This window comes from Haliotis cracherodii, unplaced genomic scaffold, assembly GCF_022045235.1.
Source record: "Haliotis cracherodii isolate W230 unplaced genomic scaffold, xgHalCrac1.p SCAF_3, whole genome shotgun sequence".
NCBI classification, from domain to species: domain Eukaryota; kingdom Metazoa; phylum Mollusca; class Gastropoda; order Lepetellida; family Haliotidae; genus Haliotis; species Haliotis cracherodii.
The window spans coordinates 13,497,446-13,509,945 of NW_027266286.1; the positions used below are offsets into that span (position 1 = coordinate 13,497,446).

General features: G+C 37.1%; 1 protein-coding gene across 1 annotated transcript in view; it reads left to right on the plus strand.

Moving 5' to 3' along the window:
- The first annotated feature begins 11,463 nt into the window (after nucleotides 1-11,463).
- Nucleotides 11,464-12,500, plus strand: part of LOC139473657 (dystrophin-like) — a 452,560-nt gene continuing 451,523 nt past the window's right edge. Inside the window, exon 1 of the mRNA XM_071256342.1 lies at nucleotides 11,464-11,500. The gene's annotated coding sequence lies outside the window, so the exon portion shown is untranslated. The remainder of the gene's footprint in view (nucleotides 11,501-12,500) is intronic.

Genomic DNA, 12,500 nt, shown 5'->3' on the forward strand with positions numbered 1-12,500 from the left:
CACTAATTGATAACGCAAGTTTAAGCACGCATAACCTTCTTATTTACCTCGCCAGTGAACTGAGTTTAATCGCTGACCTCAAAGACAACAACAGAAAGGCGACAACTTTGAACATAGCTTCCAAATGTCTAACACCTGGTCAAATGCTGTTTTCATCTTGTTTGGGCTAACACATGTGGACAACAAGCAACTGTGTATGTGATATTATTAATGGGATTTATCATGTTTATTTCTCTAATTCCTTATTTTTTTACTTCGTGTACATAACGTACCTTCGTAAAGATACGGGTTATTATAGGTGTAGATACGGGTTACAGTGCATGTCTTGAGAGGCGACTGATGGGATCGGAGGGTCAGATTCGCCGACTTTGTTGATGCATGTCATCGTATGACAACTGTCTTTCGTGTTGAGCCACATGACCATGGGCACTGTGTATACTGTTGTTATATTTTCACACGATGATGGGGAGCAACAAGAAGAAAGAATTGGCGACGTAATTATCCAACATAGGTGGAAAATAAAATAACTTTGTCACTCGTGAGCTGTAAGCAACTTCGTGGTGTTGCATCGCTATTTATCATCCAAAACTGGCTCCCACAGGAGATATCGCTTGGATGAGATCAAGCGTTATCTACACTGTAGATATCGCTGCAATGAAATTACATCACAATGCTTTGCAGACCATTGTGACGTCACTGTTACCATGACGTCACAATCAAATGACATCACTAATGGCTCTGCTACTGAAGCTGTTAGCAGTACTTTTTTCACTAAAGACACTGCTAATTACTGTCTACAAATTGAAAAAGTTGGAAGAATGATGTTGGATGATAAATAAAATCTCGCCCTCGTGTCTTTTGATATCAAATATATCAACACTCGTTGATAAAAGTGGCAGAAATCCTCGGCAAGCCTCGGAATTTTTCCACTTTTATCAACTCGTGTTGATATATTTGATATCAAAAGACACTTGGGTGAGATTCTCTATATGTTGACGCTATAAGTTTGATTTGCTAGGCATTCTGTCACTTTCGTTTTCACTGACGCTATAAGTTTGATTTGCTAGGCATTCTGTCGCTTTCGTTTTCACTGACGCTATAAGTTTGATTTGTTAGGCATTCTGTCACTTTCGTTTTCACTGACGCTATAAGTTTGATTTGTTAGGCATTCTGTCACTTTCGTTTTCACTGACGCTATAAGTTTGATTTGCTAGGCATTCTGTCACTTTCGTTTTCACTGACGCTATAAGTTTGATTTGTTAGGCATTCTGTCACTTTCGTTTTCACTGACGCTATAAGTTTGATTTGCTAGGCATTCTGTCACTTTCGTTTTCACTGACGCTATAAGTTTGATTTGTTAGGCATTCTGTCACTTTCGTTTTCACTGACGCTATAGGTTTGATTTGCTAGGCATTCTGTCACTTTCGTTTTCACTGACGCTATAAGTTTGATTTGCTAGGCATTCTGTCACTTTCGTTTTCACTGACGCTATAAGTTTGATTTGCTAGGCATTCTGTCACTTTCGTTTTCACTGACGCTATAAGTTTGATTTGCTAGGCATTCTGTCACTTTCGTTTTCACTGACGCTATAGGTTTGATTTGTTAGGCATTCTGTCACTTTCGTTTTCACTGACGCTATAAGTTTGATTTGTTAGGCATTCTGTCACTTTCGTTTTCACTGACGCTATAGGTTTGATTTGTTAGGCATTCTGTCACTTTCGTTTTCACTGACGCTATAAGTTTGATTTGTTAGGCATTCTGTCACTTTCGTTTTCACTGTTTTGACTTGTAACACAAACTAATGATTTCACCTGGACATTGCTTATCATTAGGTGTCTATTAACGAAATATATACGGTACATGGTATCGGAATTGGCCTTCTCAAACTTATTACTGCAGCAGGCGCTTTGAATTATTTGAATTATAACAATTAATTTGAATTAAACTTCCAATTTAGTTCCAAACTCCGACTTTCTATTTTTTATGTAGATTGAATAAGCCAAATCGAAATTCAGAAACATGTATTCATTTCCTCAAATATTTGATTGTTTGTTTGTTTGTTTGTTGTTTTACGCCGCACTCAGCACTATTCCAGCTATATGACGGCGGTCTGTAAATAATCGAGTCTGGACCAGACAATCCAGTGATTGACATCATGAGCATCGCCCACGCATTTGGGGCCGATGACATGCATCAACAAGTCAGCGAGCCTGACCACCCGATCCCTTTTACGACAAGTATAGTCGCCTTTTACGGCAAGCATGGGTTGGTGAAGACCTATTCTTTTTTTTTTTTTGTAATACTTTTTTTATTCAGGGTTCAGGATACATTGTACATGATATAGTGCATATTGATACATTGGCTGTTTGCACATCATTTGTAATGTGAGATTGATATTACTAGCGATAATAAATGATTTAATACATAATAGTGAAGACCTATTCTATCCCGGATCTTCACGGGTCTCAAAAAAATGAAGCCAGTATGGCATTCTAAGCTGTGATGCGGTTTAAATTTGCTCACATCGGACTCACACATTAATAAGAATAATTATAACGCGAATCTGTATCGGAATTGGGGCGTAGCTAGGTGGTTCAGTCGTCAAAGACGCCGCAATTTACTGAGCAGAGTTGCGTCCCTTATGCGTGCCAGAAAATCATGATCGTCGATTCTAATACCGGCTGACCCGCTAATTTTGTCTTCTGGTTTGTCAGCCCCATATGAAGTTGACTTCACCAATGTACGTAGTAGGCGTCTTAATTACAACTGAATAACTAAAGGCTATCCTCCCACATCAAGCTGACACGCCATTATATGAGCGGCATGGTGTTCAAAGCTAAGTTAAACCCACCTCAATCACTCACTCAATGGAAAATATCATTTGGTCGGTTCATCCACCCCAGCAGTAGACCATATTCCTGCCTAACTTGCGATGTCTCTGAAAACAGTAACCCATTTAAATTAACCATTTCCGACACATTTTATCCTTAGGTCCATACCATGTACATTAAGTATCGATATGAGTCCAGCACACAGAGGTCTATTTCTAATTCATATGAACGCAATTTTCACAATGACTTCTAGACATTTTCCTAATTAATCAATTATGCATAATCAATTATGCATAATCAATCTGGAAATATTTTATTATTATTTTTTGAATGCTCATTGCACATTTACGATGAAGAATCATATTCTGGACCTTTTTAACAGAAACTTATGTGAATTTTTAAAAATTTGCGATAATTACATCGGATAAACAGGAAAGGCGGCAATAATATATTCGGTTACATAACATCATTTGGCGTTTCTGGGACTGAAGAAGAAATACGAATGGTCCGGATTTTAAGTTTCATAGGAGACTAGTTTCTAAGTAACTAATAACAAAATGAATGGCGAGACGAATGCGTCTGTTAACATACGCTCCGTGAGCAGCATACAAACTCAATAAGATGTCAAGTGTATGAAACAGTCGACTGATATCTACAACTGGGGTCATAATATTTTTTTAACGTTTGTTTATTTTACTTTTTTACGGAACATTTTAAAATTGTCTATAACAGTTCCACCCTTGGAACTTGGGAAACAGATCGCTTTTGAAAGTATACACAATACGCATTTAAATACGCAGAATATCATTGTATTATCTCCGAAATAAAAAGTTACACAATCAAGTACCAGTTTGTTACATATTCAGAACGGCAACAGTACTATCAATATGTTGCCTTACATATAGTATAAAACTCAAAGACCCGCCTTTTCACGAAATATCTCGTGGCCTATCACGTGACAATACGCGCCACACATCAAAGGTTTTTGTGTACATTGACATGGACAAAGAGTGCTATTTACATGCAAATTGACATCAACGGAGCCTCTGGCGATAATTGCATATATATCCAGAAGGTGGACTAAGCATGCTATCGATATTGAGGTGAGAGTTGCATATCAAGTAAGATTTGTTGTCATGTTACGGCTTTTTGTAACGTGGTCGTTTTTTGAATAGTTACGTCATCGGTGTCAAGCATAATGTAAACAAATACACGTGGTTTTTGATATCGCTATTCGATGTACGGACCGAATGTCAGTCTTCTGTAGAAAGTCTTTGAGATTTGTTGTGTCATTTTTGTGATCTTGGATCAGTTTTTAAACGTCGATTTCATTATGTATACCATGATTTATAGTTATTAGATTTCAATTCAATATTTTAAGAAAAAGTGAGTCGCGAGAGATTTGTTTTTCATAAAAAATAATTTCGACAAACTGTTCAAAGCATCGGCATAAACTAAACGTCGATAGGTGTGATTCACATAAACCTTAGTGACCACAGGAATTCAAAGCTGTACACAAATAAACATATTTTTTATTTGACTTTGTTTATTTATGTACATATGTATAATTCGTTTTTGGAGTGGATGTATATATATTGTATATAAGGAGTATTAGTATACCGGTATTTAATCATGAAGGATAAATGGGTACACATACAGTACAAATTTTCCTTCGCCTGTATATAGGGGCGGTCGGGTAGCCTAGTGGTTAAAGCGTTCGCCCGTCACGCCGAAGACCCGGGTTCGATTCCCGACATGGGTACAATGTGTGAAGCCCATTTCTGGTGTCCCGCGCCATGATATTGCTGGAATATTGCTAAAAGCGGCGTAAAACCACACTCACTCACTCACTCGCCTGTATATAGGAACTTGCATTGGGACAATAAATTTAAATCATAAGACGATATGTGTGGTGGTGAGGCCATCACTGTTGAAAATCTAACAATGAATTTATTTTCACTTTACATTTGTGTCTATCAGGAAGAATAACTTTAAAGACATCAGAAATACTTAAGATAATATCAAGTGTTGATGCAAGATCTTATGTCAGTCTCGACCTTGTGAGGATGGATATTTGTTCCTTTTCAGTCTTGTGAACTTATCCAGTCACTTTAAAAACAATATTTCAAAGTTTCCTTGGGCAATCACTTGAATATTTGCTATCACCAGTGGGCTGAGAAGGGAAATTATGATGCCATATCCTTTGTCTAAGTGATTTAATATTCATGTTAAGTTTATAATATCAATTTTAGTTCAGAATAATTATTTTTTACTGTACAGATTATCCTAGAAACACAGACACACACAATAATTAAGAGTTAAATATACGTAACTAAAACGTGACAATAGAATTACCAATATGGTCTACCTTGGTTATAATGCCAAACTGCTTATAACGCCACCACCAACCTTTCTCAGAACAGATGTACTTGTGTTTCTTTATATAGTCTACAGTAAAAAAGATTTGAGTTTCTCTAGCTCAGTTCAGAGCAGGTTATTATGATGAAAGGATATGTAAAGGCATATTTCTAAAGATGAACAAAATTTGTTCATCTTGTATCATTAATGTTGTTGAAAATGAGTATCATTTTATGCTTGTGTGTAAAATCGATCTTCAGATAAGAACAAATATATGAGAAAAAAGTTTACATCTTGTCCAAATATCAATTTCATGTCTTTGAATGGCATTTAGAAGTGATACACCTAAGAAATAGAATTTATGGATGTCAGCTTGTTTATTCTGAAGAACACAACGTTCACAAAGAGGAACACAAATATCAATTTGTTTAGCATACTCAAGTCTATGTGCGGCCATTCAGTAAAAAATTACAAAAATGAAATAAAGGACAATTGTATGCAATAATAGTCAAATGTTACTAATAAAGGTAAAAGTACAAAACAAACAGACGCCGGTTAAAAAATACAAAGTTGAAATAAAGGTAAAAAATACTCAATATAATAGTCGTAACATTTGACCATTATTGTGTACTTTTGTCCTTTATTTCAACTTTGTATTTTCTGACTGAATGGCCAATCTTACAAGTCAGCCTCAACATCATTACCAACTACTGCATTGTACATACATCATGCATTGTTAGGAGAAACCCTGTAAATATGTTAAACTGTGGTCCTGAGGCCTTGGAGTTTGCCACGAATAAACAAGTTGTAGTCTTCTCATGACTTTTGTAAACCATAATGATAAAGCATACCGATTTATACTGATATACAAGTAAAAACTATATATTGCATCACATTGCATATACATGATCAGTTTTAGCAGCCATGCTTATGGTCTATCTTCTAACAACTAATACTGGGGAACTAGACTTGCACAAGTCCCCAAGGCAATGATTATTAGTTTAAATCATAATTTCTATTTTATATAATTAATAAGAACAAGTTGTGCCCATAAGAAAGTGGAAACTACTGTCCGCTTTTCTTGATTTGTCAACCTCAGAGCCTGAATGACAAGTTACTTAAGTTTTTTTTGTGTGTGTTTTTTTTGTTAAACGCCTCACTCAGCAATATTCCAGCTATATGACGGTGGTCTGTAAATAATTGTATCTGGACCAGACAATCCAGTGATTGATGTCATTAGCATCGATCCACGCATTTGGGACCGATGACATTATCAACCAAGTCAGCGAGCCTGACCACCCGATCCCATTAGTCGCCTCTTACGACAAGCACAGTCACCTTTTATGGCAAGCATGGGTTGCTGAAGACCTATTCTTCCCCGGATCTTCACGGGTAAAGTTACCTAAGTGAGGTTATGACAAGTAAACTATTGTTTTGGGAACAAAATGAGGACAATTTTTCAATGTGTAGTGTTACATTGTCATGCCTGTTCTACAGAACATGTGGAATATAAGGTTTAAAAAATGATTTTGACTAAAACAATTTTCTCCAATATGCCTGTCATAGGAATATACCGGTAGTTTGAAATCTGAGATAGTTGTTTTCCTGTTACCATGGTTACCCTAATGGGTAATTTATTTAATACAGATAGGGTTAAAAATTCTATATTTAAAAAAAGGTTACCCCGGTATGTGTGCACAGGTCAAGCATAAGCTTTGATTATCGATGAAACTCTATTATTCTAAGCACAAGGTTTTAAATTTTTATTTTAAAAAGTTGACTTGACACAGAGCAAGTGTAAGCTGCCAGTTTCGATGCCAAATATCAATGAAACTATATCTATGCAACCAGGGTATTAACATTCTTGTGAAGTGTGCAATATATTACATGGCAACCACCATTATAGACTAACATTTAGTCTCTGAAATCTTATATTACACAATATCCTTCTTGACTCTAAAAATAAAAAAAAATCCCTATGCATGCTGATTTCAGAATAGAGCTAGCTTGAGCTGGCTAGACTTGCTTTTGTATGCATATCTAGATTATTATTTTTTCATAAAATAAATATATTCCACGGTCATGGTGCATGACTACCACCATTATGGTACCCTGTGAAGATCTGGGATTGGGTGGTCAGGCTCCGTGACTTGGTGATGCATGTCTTCGTATACCAATTGCCTTGATCTATGCTCATGATGTCAGTCACTGGATTGTCTGATCCAGAATCGATTATTTACAAACCGCCGCCATGTAACTGGAATATTGCTGAGAGTGGCGTTAGACAAGCAAAACAATTACAGTGGCTTGATGAAAGTCATTATTCTAAACTATTTGGGCACAGTACAAACAATTGGTACCAATTGAAAGACCCATGAAGATCCGGGGTAGAATAGGCCTTCAGCAACCCATGCTTGCGATAAAAGGCGACTATGCTTGTCGTAAAAGGTGACTAACAGGATCAGGTGGTCAGGTTCGCTGACTTGGTTGATGCATGTCATCGATCCCAATTGCGTGGATCGATGCTCATGATATTAATGACTGGATTGTCTGGTCCAGACTCGATTATTTACAGGAATATTGCTGAGTGTGGCGTTAAACAACAAACCAACCAACCAACCAATTGAAATGATTGAAAAAACTCTGTTATGCTAATTGACTGGCCGCAGACATTTTGGTGATCCAATACAGTTGAATTTCCATAATGTTGAAAATTTACCGTGCACAAGGAAAGTATGAAACACAGTTTTGGAGGCCTGATGTTTTAGCTCGCTGCATGTACCGCTTTGTCATTAAGCGCTTGCAACAAGATCTACTTTAGACATGATAGTGCTGAGCATGCTAAGATGTTGGCTGTGGCATTTGGTGTTATTTTTTGTTGTGGAAGGAATTGGTTTACACCCATGAGTAATTCGGCCTGCCTGCACATTGTGACAGCAGCCATATGGGTCTGTTTTGATTGTTACAGTTTTCACATACACTAGGATATATGGTTTGTATCTTAAAGGCACAATCTCAATGTTGTATTGGGAATTTATTATTTTGAAAGTCTATGATGCTGTTCCGACATTCTGATGTAGAAATGTTTTTTAAGTAGATTTTCTTTTGGGACTGCAACACATCCTACACGATATGGAGCAAGAACACACATGTGTCTCTCAAACTCATGGAGCCTCATAAATTAACTTGTTAAAGTCTAAAGATATGTAAATTGGTTGTTTAACCTATTCTGACTAATTTATTGTTGTTTTCTATGTGTTTTGAGTGCCCTTTTCGTTGACTCAGCACAGCTTTCACGGTAAATGGTAAAAACATTGATATATTAGATTGCTCTCACCACATATATGGAAATTACCAAACTCCTCGACTAACAGATCCTTAAGATCTGGGATAGAATAGGTCTTCAGCCACTGGTTGGGATCGTGTGGTCAGGCTTTCTGACTTGGTTGATGCATGTCATCGTATCCCAATTGCATGGATCGATGCTCATGATATTAATCACTGGATTATCTGGTCAAGATTCAAATATTTACAGACCGCCGTCATATAGCTGGAATATTGCTGAGTGCTGCGTTAAACAACAAAACAACAAACCAACCTCAACTAACATTAGTCTCTGAAATTAAAATATTTTAAAAATCTATGTTGGCTAAATTTTCTTCTCATATATGATATAAGGGAGCCCAGAGAATCTATTCATTTACTGACTAAAACTGAAGAAATCTAGTAAATAGTACTGTAGGCTTTTGTTTCTCAACAGGAGTATTGTGAAAGTGCTTGAGAATCTCAGGCGTTTTGGTTTCAGGGTCTGTGCAGATTATTCAACTCGCTTTTTCTCTTCATCATTTAAAATGTAGTTTTCCATTACAGAAAATGTTCATAAATTTTCTTTGGACAATAATCACTGATAATGATAGGTAAGCTTGATCCTTTGCAAGGATATATATTGTAGTATGTAATTTCTGTCCGGAGACGTGCATACTTTGCTGGTTCCTGCCCTTGATAAATACCGTTTCAGTGTTCCTGTTTACCCGTAATTACCAGTCTTTTACCGGTAATTACCAGTCTTTTACCGGTAATTACCAGTCTCTTACCAGTAATTACCAGTCTTTTATCTGTAATTACCAGTCTTTTACCGGTAATTACCAGTCTTTTATCTGTAATTACCAGTCTTTTATCTGTAAAATTAAGCTTGGACTGGTGATTCATGTGACTGCCAGTCCCCCGTGGACCGGCAAAGAAAGTACCTTATAAATCTTTGTTTTTGAACAAACCATTGGCTATATTCATACACATGTACAAGTATATGTTTCGAATGAAGTCAACTTGTCTGTTACCATCAGGGTTCCGCTTGTCTATTTTTAGTGTATGCAATTCACATTTCGCTTTGCTGCGAGGTGAGCTATATATTTGTAGCAACTTTGGCTTGAAATATTAACAAAAAAAGGAGAATAATGTGACTGAACTTTCTGTTAATGACATGTCGATTTAACAAAGTTACTTCAGAGATGACGCCATTGCATTGAACATGTTGTTAAAAGAATTAAAACCAGGTAATTTTCATACTTTTTTTATTTGCTAAAAGTTGGGGAGGACAATAATTAGGAGGGACTGGTAATGTTTAGAGTTGCCAGTCCTGGTGGACTGGTAGTTTCAAAAGTAAATGGGAACACTGCCTATTGTATCCAGCATTATAACGAAGAAGGGAACTCCCTTGACCCCCTTCCCAACTAAAATGCATCACTGATGTTAAATAATTTATCAGTGGCAAAGGATTATATAATTTCTGCAAATATGGAAAGATGGGGACCAACAAAGTTCATTCGGTCCCAACTTTTCATGTTTGATATCAGTGGTTATAGGTGTGCGATATAACTGGTATACCTTTATATTGCAATAAGGTCATCAGCCATACACATATCACAATACAACCTTTTCGTATCGATATATTTGGTAAAGTCACAGAAGAATGAATATATAATTATATAAATTATATCTTGAGGCATTTGGATGGCCTGGGTTCCTATCGAAGCCATGTAAACAGCACAAGCTTCACGCTGTTTACAGTTGCATTCCATATTGATGACGTGATAGGTAGTTTCGTTTATCCATACTGCCCATCTGGCAATCTGAAGTCTGGATTATCGAATGGAAAAGTACCATCGAACAGAACAAATATATATAATTTGGGCCCCAATACGTATTGCAATATGTTTGGCAATACAGCTTTCCGTATTGCGATATATTTGAATAAGATATATGTGCCAAAACGCCACCCCTATCGGTGGTGTCCGATGCAGTAACCAGTACAGTTCACATGGATAATAGTCCCACAATCCCCTTATCGAAATTCAGAGTAGCATTGTTTTCGTTAACTTACTTTGAACAAGGATTGATATAGACCTCAGATCCAATATGAAAAGGGCAAATGTTTTTGACATTAGAGTTCAAATTTTCTCGCATGTTCAATAGTTTCAGTAGCCAATTTTCTACGGGACAAGTGATTTGGTATCAACAAAATTATTATACTTGCGGAATCCTGGGCCAACTTGCACAAAGCGATCTTAGCGTTAAGACTATTGTAAGCCTATGTTATAGTATGGTAGTTACGATCATCTTAGCGCTAAGATCGCTTTGTGCAAGTGGGACCAGATGTTATGCATGAACTTACTTTAATAACAAATTTATGAAACAAGTAATTGCTCTCCAACAAGTCTGCTTTCGAATTGCTTTTGAAAACCACAAGATTAATGTTTTATACCAGAGCAGCTATTTATTGACATCCTTTTGATTCAGTCTCTTTATATTAGGACCAGTATTAAGGATTGGAAAAAAAATAATATGAAATTCAAATTCAACAATCTAGCACACTCTGTGTTACTTTACGCGTAATTTGAGCTTGTTGCCCAGTATATTTTAAAGGTTTAAGTGTTCCTCTTTCAAGTGAGATTCCGCTGTCAGACCTCGTTTGTTTCAACTATTTCCAGCAAGCTGTAAAGTTCAGTCTCATTATCTGATGTAAACTGCTGTTTGGCTCTTCAAACCAGACCCTGTCCCTGTTATACAGGCTGGTCCAGACCCCCACATCACCCAGCCGATCCCCCCCAGCTCCAAGGCGGCCCCTCCCCCTCCAGCTGCACGGCCGCTCCCCCCTTCTTCCCCAGCCACCAAATATTCTTGGCCTGGGAGATGAAAGGTTTATAGCAAAATTAAACTGTCTCACTTTCTTGGATGACTTCTGGGTTGGGATGTCCTCTGAGCATGTTGAGGCAAGGTTTGACATTATTCAGGAATATGTTGGGACGTTGATGGTAAGTTTCTTCACGAGCTTATTGTAAAGTTAGCAATGTATTTATATGCAAATGACTGTGTTATGATACATGGATGGATTGTAACATTTTTTGAGAGAGTTGAATTGATTGATGAAGAGGAAGAATTGATTATCTTTAGAATGTGGCTTGAATATGATTATGAAGTTTAATGAAATCCTGAAATGTTTTCGTGTAAATGGTCTTTCGTAGGCCTGAGACGACATGTTCCAGATTATGTGTAAGAGTTGTTTTTCAAGGACGTTTTGTGAGTCATCGTGATGAAGTTAGAATATGTCTTTCCAGTCTTGTTAAAAAAGTGTTGCTCTATTTGCATGCATGGAACTGTGGGTTTGTTGTGCTACTTGGAGTTTCTATTCAGTCCGGATTTGTCTTCTCTTAGGCAGGTCATAAATTTATTGTATTCTTCTTGTTTGTCATGGTTGTCCAAACATTAACGTTTTGGTGCTGCATAATGCAATTGTTGTTCATTAGCAATGATTTTTGCAGTAAAGGGTTGTAGTGTAAGAAGGCTCCATGTGGTAATCCGTGATCTCTTTGCTCATTTTCTCTCCCGTGGAGATTCCAGGTTAGAAAGAATAGTTCCCCGGGAACCTATGTAGGTCGTAATAGGGGTCTTAATCAATGTGTGAAATAAGTGACTGCCCGAGGCGGGTAACTCTTCTGTCGGGCTGCATTAAATTTTCCTCCACCTGATCGACTGTCTGGCAGATAATTTTAAGACTACTTATGTATTCAGTTTTCTCAAGTAACTGTTTGCGTTATTTCAACTGAATCAAGATGCACTTTGTCTCTTATTTTTCCGCGATTTTTCAATGTTTATAATGTCTGAATGTGGGCAGGTAACTTTGAAGAGAGGCAGGCAACATTTAGGGGTCACCTGCCCGACTGTCTTATTGGGTTTTAAAATTATCTCAGACACTGTGGTCTTAATGGATTGGGACTTGATGACTTGGTGACTTGCATGTCATTGTACCCAGAT